Genomic DNA, 20,687 nt, shown 5'->3' on the forward strand with positions numbered 1-20,687 from the left:
TCTGGTGTATGAAAAGACTTTAATTGATTGATGTGGTAAATTTTAGTTTTTGAGGTCTTATCAATGGGAGCTACCACATAATTTACATCAGATAATCTACTTACAATCTGCATAGGTCCCGTAAATCTAGCTTTCAAGGTGTGGCCAGGTATAGGTTCCTGCACCAACACCTTGTCTCCTGGATGGAAGGAGCGGAATTGTGCACTTCTGTTATACCTCTGTTTCATCTTACTTTGAGCTGTCTTTAGGTTAGCCTTGGCTAACTGACGTGCCACCTGCAACCTTGAAGACGGGTTGTAGAGTGTTGAGCTAACGTCTTCTCCCCTCCATCCTTCTTTGAGCACCCGAAGAGGACCTCGTACATTGTGCCCAAAGATCAGCTCAAACGGACTATACCCTGTAGACTCTTGCACCGTCTCTCGTACTGAGAACAGCAACAAGGGTAGTGATTCATCCCAGTCTGTAGGAAAGTGCATGCAAAAAGTTCTCATCATTGTTTTTAATGTCTGATGGAATCTTTCCAAGGCGAATTGGGACTGAGGATGATAGGCAGTGGATAAGTTGTGGATTATCCCTAACCTAGTTAATACTTCTCTAAATGCTTTTGCAGTAAAGTTAGTACCTTGATCACTTTGAATAGTTTTAGGAATGCCAAAACAAGAAATGAATTTTGTTAAAGCTTTGAGAATAGCTTTAGTATTAATACTGCGCATGGGAATTGCTTCAGGATATCTGGTTACTTTATCCATAATCGTAAATAAATATTGATTTCCAGACTTTGACCTAGGTAGTGGACCTACACAATCTATAATTAAATCTGCAAAAGGTTCTCCATCAGCAGGTATAAGTTGGAGAGGTGCAGGTTTAATGGAATGTCCAGGTTTCCCTACTTGCTGACATTCTGAGCAACACCTAATATGATTCTTCACATCTTTCTTTAATTTTGGCCAATAAAATTCTTTTGTGATTCTATACAAGGTTTTTATAATTCCTAAGTGACCTCCTAATGACGTATTATGAGCTATATTTAATATTTGAGGTCTAAACTTGGTTGGAACCACTAACCTGTCATACAATTGCCGGCCCTCTATCTCCTTACCAGTCTCAGTGCAGACCAAATAATCATTTTTAACTTCATACTTGACCGGATGACCCAAAGAGGATTTACCCATGGCTGCCTCAAAAGCAAATTTTAAAGAAGGGTCCTTTCGTTGTTCCTCCCGGAAGGACAGTCCCTCGGGCATGGAAACAGAGACATCTGGCAATCCTGCAACCTGGGAATAGGAAGGCTTGATCGGGGTCTGTTTACTTGATTTACGAGGCTTCGGCCGGTGTGCCTCATAAAACAATGTGGCTATTCCGAGATCGGAGTCGTCCAAGGATAGGTCAACATTCCCTCCAGACAACCCTTGGGATGTTGCCCGAGTTATGGCCAACACCGGAGAAGAATTAATCATTATAGGTTCAGGACATGAACTAACAGTAGTAATGTTATTACCCAGTAATAACATGGCATCTTTCATGGGAAATCCTTTTGAGACACCTACAGTCAAGTACCCAGTGTAATATTTGCACTGTACATAAATTTTATGCAAAGGAACAGAATATATAGCTCCTCCAAATGCTTCCAATAAAACAGAGGAATTCAAGGAAGTATTCTCTGAAAGGGGTAATATTCCTTCTCTTACAAGTGAGCAATATGCTCCAGTATCTCTAAAGGTCTTTACTTTAGATGTTTCTGAGTTTTCCTGAAGGGAAATAAGACTCTTGCAATAATAAGGGGCCATACCTTTTTCTACTTCTCTAGGGGACATGTTACTAGGGATATTAGAGATTTTCCCAATGGGTTGGGGTTTATGGGGGCAGTTGGGACGGATGTGACCTACTTTGTTACAGAAGAAGCAGACGACAGGCTTGCCCTTTACTCCCTGCTGACGTTGCAAATGGTGTCGTTCTGGCTGGTGTCTCTCTGGATACTGTTGTCGAGATGCACCATGAGTAGTTTGCCTCTCCGCAGGTGGACCATATGTTGAGAAGCGTGGCTCACCAGGTGACTTAGTTGGCTGACGAAGACGTTCTCCCTCCGGCTGGCACTTCATTCTCCAAGGTTAAGTAAGTAAGTAAGTAAGTAAGTAAATTTATTCAGGTATACACAAATACAGTTACATAGAATTATCATACATAGCAGCATATGTGTAGAGAACCTAGGATAACCCAAAAAAGTCAGACAGAGTGACTTATTTCCATTGGGGTCCTTTTACCTTATTATTATAATATAAAGGTTATAATATTTTCTTATTATTCTACAATGAAGATAACATCTTATTATCATACTAAAAAGACTATCTACTACACGAGGGTCATTAAGACTATCTACAATACGAGGGTCATTACTAGGGATAAGGTAAAATTTACACGTATTTTAGCTAAAAAATAGAAAATCATTCCCCTCCCTTTCTGTAGCTTCATTCATCAGATACTTTTTGGCAGTCTTCTTGAACTGGTTCAAGCTATGACTGGCTTTGACATGTGCGGGTAGTCTGTTCCATTCCTTTATTGCTGTACAATAAAAGGTGTTTGACGCCTGGCCACTGACTGTGGGTACTACAAAGTTGTGCTCTCTCCCCCTAGTACTATGATTGCTTTGGTTCCCAACCTTGACAAAATTGACAGCAAGATATTCTGGACACTGTTCGTGAGCAATTTTATAAACATGATTTAGCTTCAGTTGTTTTACTCTGTCTTCAACATTCAGCATATCCAACTGCTGTAATTCATCCTGGCCTACATGTTCTCTTGGTCCCAGCCCCAGGATGAATCTTACGATTTTGTTCTGGGTGATTTGCAGTCTATCCTTCAGTTTTTTTGTCAAGGCAGAGTACCATGAAGAGCAAGCGTAATCCATATGGCATTGTATAAGGGCTAGACATAGGGTCATGCGAGCCTCAGTAGGTAGACACTGTGCTTGTCTATACAGGAACTTCAGTCTGGCATTCGCTTTCTTTACTACACTGTTCCCTATCAATTCTCCTGACATGCATGGGTCAAAGGGGATTCCCAGATATTTTACTGATGACAATCTCTGCTCATGCCAGGCTGTTGAAAAGAGAGACTGGACCGCTCGGACAAGGAGCGGTTAGTTTCGAAGGTATCAGCCAACCTGGCTGCCTCCAATGCAGTGGTTAAGTCACGATCCTGCAGAAAGACTCGAACCTCTGGTCCCACAGGCTCCAGCAGGTTATCAATCAGAATAAGCTGTACCAGCTCCTCAAAGGTAGAGACACCACTTGCTTTATACCAGCTGGTAAAAGCTTTGGTTTGCTGTCTTACAAAATCCACGAGGGATTGACCAAGCTGCCGCCTGCTTAGTTTAAAATTTTTTTTGTATTTGGCTGGGATACATGTATATGCTCCCAACACTGTGGTCTTCACTACTTTATAATCAGAAAATTCAGCGTCATTTAATGCTGACGTAAATTCCTGTGCCTTACCCAATAATGCTGTATGAACCAACGATGCCCAATGCTGTTCCGGCCACCTCAAGGCTCGAGCCTGATTTTCGAAGCTTTCGAAAAATTGTTCTGGTTTGGCCTTATTGAAGAGGGGAACAAGCTGTACTGCTTTTTGTAAACTAAAATCATTTACAGAATGCGAAAACTGCCTCCTTTCTCTTTCCCTATCAAATTCTTCCCTTGCGAATGCTCTCTGTTCCCTAGTTTGCTCAAGATTGATTTTTGCCAGCTCAAGTGCCAACGACGCTGATTCACCTTGAGACAACCCAGCTGCACTATACTGACCATTTTGCTCCGTAGGTGTATCATCTTCCTCCTTCGAGAACATAGTAGTTTTTGCCCTAGCTCCCGTAGAGGGAGGAGTCTGATGTGCCATCTCTTCTTCTATAAGTTTGTCAGCAATCAGTGAATGCAGCTGCGCAGCTGTGAGAGTGCGTTTGTATTTAATGCCAATGGAACGAGCAATTTGACAACAATGCTGTAGGAACAATTTAGGTAGGTTATGCAAAGTATATGCCGACACCAGACATCTGACTCATCTAGGTGGAATAAGTTATTCGCTATGCACAGTATGATTGCAGAATACCCCAACGTAACACGTTAATTTGCAGAACACGCTTAACTATGCACAGTACGATTGCAGAATACGCATATAAGCAAAGCCGACTGCAAAATTCTCCACACCGAACAGGCTAGTAGCAACTGACACGCAAAATTTGTAAAGCAATGCCAGACAGCTACACTGTTCTAGAAGATTGACCGTAGTGAAGCGAGCACACCGAACAAGCTAGTAGCGAGCTGTTGAACGATCACACAATAGCAAGGCTGACCATAAAGCAACTGACACGCAAAATTTGTAAAGCAATGCCAGACAGCAAGCTGCACAATGTTCCTGCTACGAGCTTCACCCTAAGCTCAACCATTTCTCTAAGTCCAGCTCCAGCTCTCGGACAGGCTACCCATATTACAACCCAGGATTCCAAATGGCCTGTTATCCCGGGTGTAATGGGAGCAAAATAAACACAGCAGAAAAAGTTTAGACTTATATTATCCTTCACCAATTTAGAACAGCAATATGTACACTATGTACAGTGATAAGTATAGTGCACTCCACGGTAAGCAAGGCAGAAATAGAAGCCACAAGATAGCAGACCGTGCTTCAACCAGCTCTAGAATGGGAATGACAAGGGCAGACAGGAGAGCAGTACCCACATAACCTCTGCGATTGCCAAAACCATCTTCTTATTGGCTAGAACCTGGTCACTAGTTGAATGACGGGGCCCCCATCATCAACTCTTAGCAACCTGGTTCGCTGGTTGAGGGAGATAGCCTGTAAATGAGGGTGTGTACATGCGCCGAATAAAGGTTACGTACTCTTTGCATGCCACAGGCACTTTCATTAAAGGTCCCATCAGGAAAAGGATCTGAAGAATACAATAAATTATAGCCTGAGATGGGATACATAAGAGCAGAGTGTAAATTTGGTTCCTGTAAGCGAACACCAACAGGGGAAAACTGGGAGAGCAACATCTGAAGCTCACCCCAATTACCCCTGAGGTTGCGTATATTCCACTGTAAATAGGCCATGATTGGCAACGATAAAGATACCTGAAGTCCACAGGGTATGTACGGACTACAGGTCTCCCTCAACATTCACGTTTTCAGCTTTCGCGGGCTTCACACATTCGCGAATTCCCAACCGCCAAATTCCCAGCCACCAAATTCCCAGCAGCCAAATCATATTCAAGTTTCCCGCCACCTGCGAGTCCCTACTACCCTCCCTCTGACCCCCGCAACTGGCAGCCAGCCCTCCCACCACTCAGTGTGGTGAGTGTTTTGTTTGTTCATTATTTGCTATTAAACTACAGTATAAATAATGTAAACACATTCATGACTGCATATTGGAATGGCTATTTGGACAGGTATTGGACGGTGACATCATGTGTTTACTCTTGAACACAGCAAAGAATCAAACATTTCTGCTACTGTTAATAATAACAATAATAATAATAATAATAATAATAATAATGATAATAATAATAATAATAATAATAATAATAATAATAATAATACGATATAATTGAAGAAGGAAATTGTACAAAAATACGAGGGAGTGGTTGACACATCGTCGGTGTGGCTTTGTTTATGCTGGAGTGAACATTAGTCTCCCTGCTCTTCCAAACATTTCACAATAATTCATTGTTTGGTGCTTGTAGATTGAGTGCGACTGGAGTGGTTGAGGCAGTGGTAGAGGTGATAAAGGCAGTGGTAGAGGTGATAGAGGCAGTGGTAGAGGCAGTGGTAGAGGCAGTGATAGAGGCAGTGATAGAGGCAGTGGTAGAGGCAGTGATAGAGGCAGTGGTAGAGGCAGTAATAGAGGCAGCGATAGAGGCAGTGATAGAGGCAGTGATATTTACTAACATATATGTTATAAATAATAATAGTACATTATGAATAACATTTATTATTATTATTATAAATGTTATTAATATTAACATGTACTATTATTATTTATAACATACGTATATGTTAGTAAATACCACTGCCTCTATCACTGCCTCTACCACTGCCTCAACCGCTGAATTATTGTGAAATGTTTGGAAGAGTACGGAGACTAATGTTCACTCCAGCATAAACAAAGCCACACTGACGATGTGTCAACCACTCTCTTGTATTTTTGTACAATTTCCTTCTTCAATTATATCGTATTATTATTATTATTATTATTATTATTATTATTATTATTATTATTATTATTATTATTATTACTATTGTTATTATTAGCAGTAGCAGAAATGTTTGATTCTTTGCTGTGTTCAAGAGTAAACACATGATGTCACCGTCCAATACCTGTTCAAATAGCCATTCCAATATGCAGTCATGAATGTGTTTACATTATTTATACTGTAGTTTAATAGCAAATAATGAACAAACAAAACACTCACCACACTGAGTGGTGGGAGGGCTGGCTGCCAGTTGCAGGGGTCGGAGGGAGGGTAGTAGGGACTCGCATTGGTTGAGGAAGTGGTGGAGGCAGTGGTGGAGTCTGTGGTATTTAATAACATACATGTTATTAAAGCATAACATGTATATATTTAGTACAACTTACGACGTTTTCATGTATTTTATGATTGTTCATGGTTCAACAAGTTAAGCAGTATTGTATTATATTTCCCTACAATATATTGGGGCACCAAACATTCACGGTTTTTCAACATTCGCGAGGCTCTTGATCCCCTAACCCTCGCGAATGTTGAGGGACACCTGTATAGGGGTTAGAAAAGTCCACATGTGGTGGCAAAGGAAAACGTTCAAGCAGCGTAAGAACGGTGCGCTGTGAAGAAAGGAGTTGCGCAGATGGAGAAGAGGAAAGAGCAGGAACAGAGGGTGGATCAGTGTCCATTGATGGTTTGGTCTCTGCAATATATTTAGAGATTGCTTCAAGTGTTTTGGAGTTCAGAGGCGTCGTATGGGAGACAATATTGGAGATGGAAGGAGGAGGAGTTTGAGTAAAGATCGGAACTGTAATGGACTGTACCATGGTAGGGGGGGGGGGGCAAAAGGGTGGAGGGAACTGGAGAAGTGTGGGAGGGGACAGAAGAGGCAGAAACCTGGGAGGTGGCAGAAGAGGAAGAAACTTGGGAGGGGACAGGGGAGGAAGGCACAGTACGAGGAGGAGGACGAACCTCCACACCTGTAACAGAGCCAGAGAAAGGGGAAGACCCAGGTACAGAGACTGGGAAGGTAAAATGTGGAGGTGGATGAATGGAAGGAGGGGTTAAAGGAGATTTATTGGACCTCTGAGAAGTAGAGGGACGATTGGGAGGAGGTGTCGTACGAGGTCTTGTCTATTCCGGGGTTTGTGAGGGAGGACATGAAGAAGTGAGGACAGACTGAGGTGTTGAAGTAAGGACACCTGAGCCCAGGACAGCAAAAGAATTAGATACAGGAGTGACTATGGGACTGGCAACTGCAGAGGAGGCTGCAGAAGATGGGACCCCAGAAGTTGGGGGACGTTTTGAAACACGAGAATAAGAAACACGGGGTAGTCTCCCTTGGAGGAGGAGAGGAGAAACTGCCATAGCATAAGGGAGACCTTCTGCCTCTTTGAGGCAACGAATTTCCCGCTCATTTAAATAGACCTGGCAACGGCGAGAGTACGAAGGGTGAGCCTCATGACAATTAAGGCAAGAGGGAGTTCGACTGCAAGATGTATTAGAATGGTCATCGGCACCACAGACTGAGCATTCGGCTGTAGATCTGCAATATTTTGCTGGGTGGCCAAATCGCCAGCAATTCCTACACTGTTGCGGTGTAGGGATCACCTTCCGAACTTGTAACCGATGTCCTGCTACATAAACAGAGGATGGGAGTTCACGGCTGTCAAAAGTTAAAAGAGCCACAGTGCATGGGTATCGTCTTTGCCCGAAGGCAGGAAGAACATAAGTGTCTACCATGAGAATTGGGAGATTTTGCGGTTCCAGCTGTTCGAGAATGTCATTGCCACATGTCTGGAAATTCTGTTGGACTATGGTATGGGGCAGAATAACAGTACCACTACAAGAATTGAGGGAATGATGTTTTTCGATAGTGATAGGAATAGTATCAATATGAGAAAGAAGAGAAAGATCATGAGCTTGGGTAGAATTCTGGACTGTGATGATGCGCGTACCACTCTTAAGAGCATGAAAGGAAATATCTCTACCAAAGTTGCGTAGGAGCACTTTGCCAATACAGTGGACCCTTGCATAATGTTGGCATCACATAATGTTAAATACGCATAGCGATACATTTTAACGCTAAAATTTTGCCTCGCATAGCGCTAAAAAACTCGCTTACCGCTATTCGTCTGAGACGCGTCTATGTGCAGCCTGAGCCAGCCTCACATGTTCCACCGGTGGCATTGTTTACAAGCCAGCCTTCGCGGTAACATCCAAGCATACAATCGGAACATTTCGTATTATTACAGCGTTTTTGGTGATTTCATCTGCAAAATAAGTGACCATGGGTCCCAAGAAAGCTTCTAGTGCCAATCCTACAGGAATAAGGGAGAGAATTATTATGGAGATGAAGAAAGAGATCATTGCTAAGTATGAAGGTGGAGTACGTGTCTCCGAGCTGGCCAGGTTGTATAGTAGACCCCAATCAACCATCGCTACTATTGTGTCCAAGAAAACGGCAATCAAGGAAGCTGTTCTTGCCAAAGGTGTAACTGTGTTTTTGAAACAGAGATCGCAAGAGATAGAAGATGTTGAGAGACTCTTATTGGTGTGGATAAACTAAAAACAGATAGCAGGAGATAGCATCTCTCAAGCGATCATAAGTGAAAAGGCTAGGAAGTTGCATCAGAATTTAATTAGAAAAATGCCTGCAACTAGTGGTGATGTGAGTGAATTTAAGGCCAGCAAAGGTTGGTTTGAGAGATTTAAGAAGAGTAGTGGCATACATAGTGTGATAAGGCATGGTGAGGCTGCCATTTCGGACCACAAAGCAGCTGAAAAATATGTGCAGGAATTCAAGGAGTACATAGACAGTGAAGAACTGAAACGTGAACAAGTGTTTAATTGTGACGAAACAGGCCTGTTTGGGAAGAAAATGCCAAGCAGGACCTACATTACTGAGGAGGAAAAGGCACTCCCAGGACATAAGCCTATGAAAGACAGGCTTACTCTGTTAATGTGTGCCAATGCTAGTGGTGATTGCAAAGTGAAGCCTTTATTAGTGTATCACTCTGAAACTCCCAGAGCATTCAGGCAAAAGAATATCCTGAAGGCTAATTTGTGTGTGCTGTGGAGGGCAAACAGTAAAGCATGGGTCACTAGGGACTTTTTCTATGACTGGTTACACCAAGCATTTGCCCCCACTGTGAAAAATTACTTAATTGAAAATAAATTAGACCTTAAGTACCTCCTGGTGTTAGACAATGCCCCTGGTCATCCTACAGACTTAGCAGAGCGACTTTGTGGGAACATGAGCTTCATTAAGGTCAAGTTTTTGCCTCCTAATACCACTCCTCTCCTGCAGCCCATGGACCAGCAGGTCATTTCAAACTTCAAAAAACTGTACACAAAAGCTCTGTTTGAAAGGTGCTTTGTAGTGACATCAGAAACTCAATTGACTCTAAGAGAGTTTTGGAGAGATCATTTTAATATCCTCATTTGTGTAAACCTTATAGGTAAGGCTTGGGAGGGAGTGACTAAGAGGACCTTGAACTCTGCTTGGAAGAAACTGTGGCCAGAATGTGTAGACAAAAGGGATTTTGAAGGATTTGAGGCTAACCCTGATAGGCGTATGCCAGTTGAGGAATCAATTGTGGCATTGGGGAAGTCCTTGGGGTTGGAGGTTAGTGGGGAGGATGTGGAAGAGTTAGTGGAGGAGGACAATGAAGAACTAACTACTGATGAGCTGCTAGATCAATTTCAACAGCAAGAAGCCACACCTGAGGAAACTGCTTCGGAGGAGGGGAGAGAGAAATTGAAGAAGTTGCCTGCTTCAACGATTAAGGAAATCTGTGCAAAGTGGCTTGAAGTGCAAACCTTTATGAATGAAAATCACCCTCAGACAGCTGTTGCAAGCTGTGTTGGCAACCTGTACACTGTTAGGTAAGACACATATGCAACAGTTAGGTATCTTTATTTCGAAACATTTCGCCTACACAGTAGGCTTCTTCAGTCGAGTACAGAAAAGTTGATAGAAGCAGAAGAGACTTGAAGACGATGTAATCAGTCCATCACCCTTATAGTTTTGAGGTGGTCGGTCCCTCAGTCTGGAGAAGAGCATTGTTCCATAGTCTGAAACAATATATTGTTTCAGACTGTGGATCGGGAACTCCGTGGTTAGGTTACTTCTTTCTTTTTGTTTTTAAGAAAAAAAAGAAAGAAGAAAATAAAAATAAAAGAAAAGAATAAAAATGGGGGGACTGGGGAGGAATAGTTCCTAGGAGGAATGAAAGGGCCAGAAATCTCCCTCTGCACCCAAGAGGACCTCAGCACCGCAGATGCAGCATGGAACCTGTGGCATACCCTACCCTTGATGCAAGTAAACCAGCAATCCGGGATAGCAACCTCACATCTGCTTAGCTACCTCAGTGGACAAAAGAGAATGCGGCCGGATATCCGCCACAAAGCATACCTCCTTCGGCCACCACCCCCGGAATCCGAAAGGTGGCCTCCACAGATACACCCGTCACCCGAAAGACACCCAAAGCCACCCTCTGGGATACCGGAGAGGGTTCGGGACATCCCCAGGCGATCCAGATTCCACGGCAAACTACGCCGCCGCCAAGAATCACAACAGAATGGGATGGACCCCGGTACCCTTTCCCCTACCTAGGAACTAGTGCGCCTGTGGGAAAAATCCCAAAGGCCAAAAAGAGGAAGGGTTAAAGGGAGGGGCGGGGAAGAGGAGGAGGAAAGGAAAAAGGGGAGGATGGGATAGGGAAGGGAGGATTGGGGGGTAATTAGGTTTGGTCTGAGAAAGGAGACCAACAGGTCTAATTCCTCAGACCAAGCGCCTCTTCACCACGCCAAGGAGCCCCCCCCTTGAAGAGGCATGAGAGCATAATTCCGTAAGTTTTCCATCAAATTTCATACTTTTGGTGTCATTATGATCGGGAAAAGATTCTCTATCTTTTCATAAGAATTTTTTTTTTTTTTGAAATTTGGGTGACCCTGAGAACAAGTCTCAGAGAGGGCCTGGCGACCCTGAAAGGGTTAATATGATATTTTAAGGGTTTAGTGTGCGGTGTTTGAACTTGTTTCTCACAAATAGGTATAGATTATTTTTATGGTGTCGTAAAGTGGCTTTCATACTGATAGGTTTTCTTTGAAATCTGTAAAACATATCCAATATTTTTATTTCAGTTGTGTGCTATGCTTTATGGAAATAAATATCTTCTTATTCAATTACCATTAAATTCACTATCATAATAATTAGCAGTACCTTCATTTTTCTTGTTTGGTTTACAATTCTTGACTAATGTGTTCTTTTCTTTTGCAGTTCATCATCACAGCATAAGAATTACATTTAGCATCAGCATCCTACAATGAAATTGGTTTGAGTGGTAAGAACAATGCTGTTATATTGACCACATTATCATAAATACATCTTGAATATCAACACATGCATAATAAAGCACACTTCATTATCCTGACAGTAACATCCTCACCCTCAAAAACCACTAGATATAAGTTTACTTACTGAAATTCTATACATACATTGATATAAAACTCTACATTTTATCAACATTCACTTCCATCACCGACCAGTGGATATAAGTACATTTATTAAAATCCTGTACTTGTCGTGACATAGCATTATCATGCACTATCAATATCTGTTTCGTCAAAGTTTATTTTTAAATGCTAATTACATATAAAAAATTAATAAAAATTATCTTATTACTGACTCTAGTCAAGTGTGGAGATATAGTTTTCTATTTTTTTTATACTACATCACTACATGGATTATCTGTATTTCAAATACAGTGGACCCCCGATTAACGATATTTTTTCATTCCATAAGTATGTTCAGGTGCCAGTACTGACCGAATTTGTTCCCATAAGGAATATTGTGAAGTAGATTAGTCCATTTCAGACCCCCACACATACACGTACAAACACACTTATATAAATACACTTACATAATTGGTCGCATTGGGAGGTGATCGTTAAGCGGGGGTCCACTGTATTTTATCTTCACACAGGCCCATTATGTACCTCTGTAATCTTTTGACTACTGCCCACAGGATGGGTATGGTGTGACCACTGCCCACAGGATGGGTATGGTGTAACCACTGCCCACAGGATGGGTATGGTGTAACCACTGACCACAGGATGGGTATGGTGTGACCACTGACCACAGGATGGGTATGGTGTGACCACTGACCACAGGATGGGTATGGTGTGACCACTGCCCACAGGATGGGTATGGTGTGACCACTGACCACAGGATGGGTATGGTGTGACCACTGACCACAGGATGGGTATGGTGTGACCACTGACCACAGGATGGGTATGATGTGACCACTGACCACAGGATGGGTATGGTGTGACCACTGACCACAGGATGGGTATGGTGTGACCACTGAACACAGGATGGGTATGGTGTGACCACTGCCCACAGGATGGGTATGGTGTGACCACTGCCCACAGGATGGGTATGGTGTGACCACTGCCCACAGGATGGGTATGGTGTGACCACTGCCTACAGGATGGGTATGGTGTGACCACTGCCCACAGGATGGGTATGGTGTGACCACTGACCACAGGATGGGTATGGTGTGACCACTGACCACAGGATGGGTATGATGTGACCACTGACCACAGGATGGGTATGGTGTGACCACTGACCACAGGATGGGTATGGTGTGACCACTGACCACAGGATGGGTATGGTGTGACCACTGACCACAGGATGGGTATGGTGTGACCACTGACCACAGGATGGGTATGGTGTGACCACTGCCTACAGGATGGGTATGGTGTGACCACTGGCCACAGGATGGGTATGGTGTGACCACTGCCCACAGGATGGGTATGGTGTGACCACTGCCTACAGGATGGGTATGGTGTGACCACTGCCCACAGGATGGGTATGGTGTAACCACTGCCCACAGGATGGGTATGGTGTGACCACGCTTCATGGTGTACCTGAGTGTGCTTCATGGTGTACCTGAGTGTGCTTCATGGTGTACCCGAGTGTGCTTCATGGTGTACCTGAGTGTGCTTCATGGTGTACCTGAGTGTGCTTCATGGTGTACCTGAGTGTGCTTCATGGTGTACCTGAGTGTGCTTCGTGGTGTAGTGTGCTTCAGAGTGTGCTTCATGGTGTACCTGAGTGTGCTTCATGGTGTACCTGAGTGTGCTTCATGGTGTACCTGAGTGTGCTTCATGGTGTACCTGAGTGTGCTTCATGGTGTACCTGAGTGTGCTTCATGGTGTACCAGAGTGTGCTTCATGGTGTACCTGAGTGTGCTTCATGGTGTACCTGAGTGTGCTTCATGGTGAGTGTGCTTCATGGTGTACCTGAGTGTGCTTCATGGTGTACCTGAGTGTGCTTCATGGTGTACCAGAGTGTGCTTCATGGTGTACCTGAGTGTGCTTCATGGTGTACCAGAGTGTGCTTCATGGTGTACCTGAGTGTGCTTCATGGTGTACCTGAGTGTGCTTCATGGTGTACCTGACTGCTTCATGGTGTACCAGAGTGTGCTTCATTGTGTACCAGAGTGTGCTTCATGGTGTACCTGAGTGTGCTTCATGGTGTATCTGAGTGTGCTTCATGGTGTACCAGAGTGTGCTTCATGGTGTACCTGAGTGTGCTTCATGGTGTACCTGAGTGTGCTTCATGGTGTACCCGAGTGTGCTTCATGGTGTACCTGAGTGTGCTTCATGGTGTACCTGAGTGTGCTTCATGGTGTACGTGAGTGTTCATGGTGTACCTGAGTGTGCTTCATGGTGTACCTGAGTGTGCTTCACGGTGTACCTGAGTGTGCTTCACGGTGTACCAGTGTGCTTCATGGTGTACCCGAGTGTGCTTCATGGTGTACCTGAGTGTGCTTCATGGTGTACCTGAGTGTGCTTCGTGGTGTACCTGAGTGTGCTTCATGGTGTACCTGAGTGTGCTTCATGGTGTACCTGAGTGTTCTTCATGGTGTACCTGAGTGTGCTTCATGGTGTACCTGAGTGTGCTTCATGGTGTACCTGAGTGTGCTTCATGGTGTACCTGAGTGTGCTTCATGGTGTACCTGAGTGTGCTTCATGGTGTACCTGAGTGTGCTTCATGGTGTACCTGAGTGTGCTTCATGGTGTACCTGAGTGTGCTTCATGGTGTACCTGAGTGTGCTTCATGGTGTACCTGAGTGTGCTTCATGGTGTTCCTGAGTGTGCTTCATTGTGTACCTGAGTGTGCTTCATGGTGTACCTGAGTGAGCTTCATGGTGTACCAGAGTGTTCTTCATGGTGTACCTGAGTGTGCTTCATGGTCTACCAGAGTGTGCTTCATGGTGTACCAGTGTGCTTGATGGTGTACCTGAGTGTGCTTCATGGTGTACCAGAGTGTGCTTCATGGTGTACCTGAGTGTGCTTCATGGTCTACCAGAGTGTGCTTCATGGTGTACCAGTGTGCTTGATGGTGTACCTGAGTGTGCTTCATGGTGTACCAGAGTGTGCTTCATGGTGTACCTGAGTGTGCTTCATGGTGTACCTGAGTGTGCTTCATGGTGTACCAGAGTGTGCTTCATGGTGTACCTGAGTGTGCTTCATGGTGTACCTGAGTGTGCTTCATGGTGTACCAGAGTGTGCTTCATGGTGTACCTGAGTGTGCTTCATGGTGTACCTGAGTGTGCTTCATGGTGTACCTGAGTGTGCTTCATGGTGTAATAGTGTGCTTCATGGTGTACCTGAGTGTGCTTCATGGTGTACCTGAGTGTGCTTCATGGTGTACCAGAGTGTGCTTCATGGTGTACCAGAGTGTGCTTCATGGTGTACCATGGTGTACCTGAGTGTGCTTCATGGTGTACCTGAGTGTGCTTCATGGTGTACCAGAGCTTCATGTCCAGAGTGTGCTTCTTCTAGACTAGATAACAAATTCTCCAAATAAACATTTCAGTGAATTGTTTATAAACATGTACCACAACATTTTCCTTACAAAATATAACTTCAACTTGCATTATGTGTGTGAATGCTTATTCCAAAAAAAAACAAAACGCATTATTCTCTCATACTTAATTAATGTTTGAATATAATGAATTTTAAAATAATTCCTGAACATAGACATTTCCACATTGAAGCGATAATAATGATAGACATATATTGTCAGTGTGTCTTAATGTTGTTTCTCATAAACATTCTTTAATTAAAAAATCCAGAATTCATGTAAATAACGAGTTCACAGAAAAATTAGTATTCCATGTGTGAATGACTGTCCAGGTGATTAACATGATTGAACAATAAAATGGTATAAAATACCGACAGGTTGTTAGGTAAGACACATATGCAACAGTTAGGTATCTTTATTTCGAAACGTTTCGCCTACACAGTAGGCTTCTTCAGTCGAGTACAGAAAAGTTGATAGAAGCATAAGAGACTTGAAGACGAGGGACCTGACCTCCCAACATCTGCGTTCTACTAGTGACCTACGTCTCACCTGCTGGCGCTATATAAGGCTCCATCCTGTCACTTCAACTCCATATTATTCCAGACAATGGAAAAATACTCTCCTCCAGACTGAGGGACTGACCACCTCAAAACTTTAAGGGTGATGGACTGATTACATCGTCTTCAAGTCTCTTCTGCTTCTATCAACTTTTCTGTACTTGACTGAAGAAGCCTACTGTGTAGGCAAAACGTTTCGAAATAAAGATGCCTAACTGTTGCATATGTGTCTTACCTAACAACCTGTTAGTATTTTATACCATTTTAATGTTCAATCTGTCAGACACTGCAACACAAGTGTATCTTGGTACAGACCTGAAATCAACTTTGACAACCTCTACTAGTGAGAACGGCTGGATTTGAGAGGGACCTGACCTCCCAACATCTGCGTTCTACTAGTGACCTATGTCTCACCTGCCGGCGCTATATAAGGCTCCATCCTGCCACTTCAACTCCATATTATTCCAGACTATGGAACAATACTCTTCTCCAGACTGAGGGACTGACCACCTCAAAACTTTAAGGGTGATGGACTGATTACATCGTCTTCAAGTATCTTCTGCTTCTATCAACTTTTCTGTACTTGACTGAAGAAGCCTACTGTGTAGGCGAAGCGTTTCGAAATAAAGATACCTAACTGTTGCATATGTGTGCAACACATGAGAGTTACCAGGTGATTAACATGATGCAACACATGAGAGTAAATGACTGTCCAGGTGATTAACATGATGCAACACATGAGAGTAAATGACTGTCCAAGTGATTAACATGATGCAACACATGAGAGTAAATGACTGTCCAAGTGATTAACATGATGCAACACATGAGAGTAAATGACTGTCCAAGTGATTAACATGATGCAACACATGAGAGTAAATGACTGGCCAGGTGATTAACATGATGCAACAAACGAGAGTTCCTTCAGGAAAAAAAATATTTCAGTGTTCAGAATGTCCAAAAGTTTTTCAAGGTAAATCAGATCTGGTAAAACACATTAGAGTTCATACACACGAAAAACCATATCAGTGTTCTGAATGTCTAAAATGTTTTTCACAAAAATCACATCTGATGCAACACAAAAGTGTTCATACACAAGAAAAACCGTGTAAGTGTTCAGAGTGTCAAAAAAGTTTTAAAAGTAAATCAGGTCTAGTAAAACACATGAAAATTCATACACAAGAAAGACAGTATCAGTGTCCAACTTGTCTAAAATGCTTTGAAAATAAATCAAGTCTTTCATTACACATGAAAGCTCACACACAAGAAAAATCGCATCAGTGTTCAGAGTGTCTAAAAGACTTTTCACTTAAATCTTATTTAATAAAACACATGAGAGTTCATACTCAAAAAGAACCATATCTGTGCTCAGTGTGTCTAAAAACCTTTAAAAATAAATCTGGTCACATGACACACATGAAAGTTCATTCACACAAAAGAAACTATAAATGTTCAGAGTGTCTAAGAGACTTTATGAATAAATCAAATTTAATAAGGCACATGAGAGTTCATACTCAAGAAAAACCTTACCAGTGTTCATTGTGTCTAACAAAGTTTTCACAGAAGTCAGCTTTAAAGAGACACATGAGAGTGCATACACAAGAAAGACCCTATCACTGTTCAGAGTGCTTAAAATGCTTTTCACATAAAGCAACTCTAACACAACACATTAGAGTTCATACAAGAGAAAAACCATATCAATGTTTAGAATGTCTAAAAGAGTTTTCAGATAAATCTTCACTAATACGACACAGGAGAGCTCATACACAAGAAAAACCATATCAGTGTTCTGAATGCCTAAGAGATTTTTCAAGAAAATCAATTCTAATGCAACACATGAGAGTTCATACAAAAGAAAAACCATATCAATGTTCAGAATGCTTAAAAGACTTTTCACATAGATCTTCACTTATACTGCACTTAAGACTTCATACACAGGAAAAACCATATCAGTGTTCAGAGTGTCTGAAAGAGTTTTCACGAAAATCACATCTAGTAAAACACATGAGCATTCATTAACAAGAAAAAACATATCAGTGCTCAGAGTGTAGAAAAATTTTTTTTTTCAAAAAGCCATAACAGTATTCAGAGTGTGTAAAAAGGCTTTTCACATAAATCATGTCTGGTATAACATGAGGGTTCTTCCAGTAGAGAATCTCCTTCATCGAGGATTACCTTGATGCTGTTAATGGGCTCTTGATCAAAATAATTTGGAGCTACCCTACCCTTGATTAAGTCTTTTTTAACCCTTCACCCCCTTCCACTTCCCAGGTGATGTATTACTCCTGTGTGTTTATCTCTCCATGAATATGAATAAAATACAGTACCTAATTATTTTATGTATTTACTTTATGTACAAAACAGTAGGCATCACCCTTTGCTAGGGTCATGTTCCTAAAATGGAATTAAGACATGATAATGTGACTTGTGAAATCATAATAACATGACTGTAAAACAAACCATTGTGTAAGCCACTTGGCCAGCTGGTTCTAATAGAGTTCATTCAACTAGGTATATTTCTATAAGGTGTCCTGTAGCTCGATCGCTAGCACACTCAGCTCACACGCTGAGGTTCGGAGATCGAATCCCCAGTATGGCTGGAAAACATTAGGATGTGTTTCCTTAAGTCACCTGCTGTCTGTGTTCTCCCATCAGTATAATGGGTACCTGGGTGTTAGTCGACTGGTGTGGGTTGCATCCTGGGGCAAAACTGACCTAATTTGCCCAAAATGCTCAGCATAACAAGGGGCTTTCTATATAGTATTATGTCATTGATGTCAGCTTGGCCTGTATACCTTGTACATGTACTTGTAGAAATAAAGATAATATATATTATTATTATTTTATACACCATAGGGAAGTTAGTATGGGTCCCGCTATGACTACAAATGCAAAGTTTTAGAGATGAATCTCCCACCAGAATGGCAAGTCCCCTCAAAGCTGTCATCATGACTCAAGAAATCACAATAACATGATGGCAAACAAACCACTCACACGGGTGGGGGTTTGAGTTCATAGCTTGCTCACTGACCTATAGTTTTAGAAGTCACTTGCCATGGTTTTAAACCCCACCTGTTATATGGTTTGTCATGATAAGATAAGATAAGATAAGATTTCGTTCGGATTTTTAACCCCGGAGGGTTAGCCACCCAGGATAACCCAAGAAAGTCAGTGCGTCATCGAGGACTGTCTAACTTATTTCCATTGGGGTCCTTAATCTTGTCCCCCAGGATGCGACCCACACCAGTCGACTAACACCCAGGTACCTATTTGCTGCTAGGTGAACAGGACAACAGGTGTAAGGAAACGTGTCGAATGTTTCCACCTGCTAGAGTGAAAGACTTGTGAGAAAAATTGGGTTACATGCCTTGACTCATCAAGAAAAGCCTATCTAATTCTTACTCCATTACTAATAAAGTTTTTTACGTTTTATGTTGCATATGTTGTTGTTTGTTGATCTAGAAATGTGTGGAGAGGGTTCATTTTGCACTAGTAGGCCTAGTTGGATCTAGTGATGTTCAGACACTAAGAAGTGTATACAGTAGGACCCCGTTTTATGGAGTTTCACTTTACAGCATTCCGCTAATATGGACATTTCAAGTTATGACCAAAACTCACTATACAGCTTCTCCCACCTGTCTTTCTAATACAGTAACTGTGCTCCACCCAGTTTGCTTACATTCTCAGTGAGCTCCGCGATCATCTGTCTCTCCATTATGTCTGGAAACTCTCCAAAATTTCAAGTGTTTTAAAGGTATATCATGTTTTATATATATGTACTTTGATAATTATACTTATGTGAAACCTAGGTAGTAGGTTGGTAAACAGAAACCGCCCAGGGAGGTACTACCGTCCTGCCAAGTGAGTGTACAATGAAAACCTGTTATTGTTTTACATGATGGTAGGATTGCTGGTGTCTTTTGTCCGTCTCATAAACATGCAAGATTTCAGGTATATCTTGCTACTTCTACTTACACTTAGGTCACACTACACATACATGTTCAAGCATGTATATACACACCCCTCTAGATATTCTTCTATTTTCTTTCTAGTTCTTGTTCTTGTTTATTTCCTCTTATCTCCATGGGGAAGTGGAACAGAATTCTTCCTCCGTAAGCCATGCGTGTTGTAAGAGGCGACTAAAATGCCGGGAGCAAGGGGCTAGTAACCCCTTCTCCCGTATAAATTACTAAATTTAAGATAGACTTTCGTTTTTCTTTTTGGGCCACCCTGCCTTGGTGGGATACGGCCGGTGTGTTGAAAGAAAGAAGACTTATGTGTAATTGTACCTAAAATTTCAAGTGTTTTAAAGGTATATCACGTTTTATATATACAGTGGACCCTCGCCTAACGATATTAATCCGTTCCTGAGAACTCAACGTTAGGCGAAATTATCGTTAGCCGAATTAATTTTCCCATTAAGAAATAATGGAAATCAAATTAATCCGTTCCTGACACCCCAAAGTATGAAAAAAGAAATTTTTACCACATGAAATATTAATTTTAATACACACAAACTAAAGAAGACATGCACAGTTACATGACACTTACCTTTATTGAAGATCTGGTGATGATTGATGGGATGGGAGGAGGGGAGAGTGTGGATGGTGTTAATGTTTAGAAGGGGAATCCCCTTCCATTAGGACTTGAGGTGGCAAGTCCTTTTCCGGGGTTACTTCCCTTCTTCTTTTAATGCCACTAGGACCAGCTTGAGAGTCACTGGACCTCTGTCGCACAACATATCTGTCCATAGTGGCCTGTACCTCCCGTTCCTTTATGACATTCCTAAAGTGTTTCACAACATTGTCAGTGTAATAGTCACCAGCACAGCTTGCAATAGCTGTGTGAGGGTGATTTTCATCAAAAAAGGTTTGCACTTTAAGCCACATAGCACACATTTCCTTAATCTTTGAAGTAGGCAACTTCCTCAATTTCTCTATCCCCTCCTCCGGAGCAGTTTCCTCAGGTCTGGCCTCTTGCTGTTGAAGATGATCTAGCAGCTCATCAGTGGTTAGTTCATCATTGT

At 42.3% G+C, this 20,687-nt stretch overlaps 1 long non-coding RNA gene across 4 annotated transcripts; it reads left to right on the forward strand.

The window, feature by feature from the left end:
* Positions 1 to 298: 298 nt before the first annotated feature.
* LOC138851698 (uncharacterized) lies at positions 299 to 16,310 on the forward strand. Of its 4 annotated transcripts, none has more exons than XR_011391357.1 (3): positions 299 to 2,116; positions 11,511 to 11,574; positions 15,711 to 16,310. It is a non-coding gene; the product is annotated as an uncharacterized lncRNA (long non-coding RNA). The 4 variants fall into 4 exon arrangements; XR_011391358.1 differs by having other exon boundaries at positions 299 to 2,112; XR_011391356.1 differs by having other exon boundaries at positions 309 to 2,116; positions 15,978 to 16,310.
* The last annotated feature ends 4,377 nt before the right edge of the window (positions 16,311 to 20,687 follow it).

This window comes from Cherax quadricarinatus, unplaced genomic scaffold (assembly GCF_038502225.1).
Source record: "Cherax quadricarinatus isolate ZL_2023a unplaced genomic scaffold, ASM3850222v1 Contig1665, whole genome shotgun sequence".
Classification (NCBI taxonomy): Eukaryota; Metazoa; Arthropoda; class Malacostraca; order Decapoda; family Parastacidae; genus Cherax; species Cherax quadricarinatus.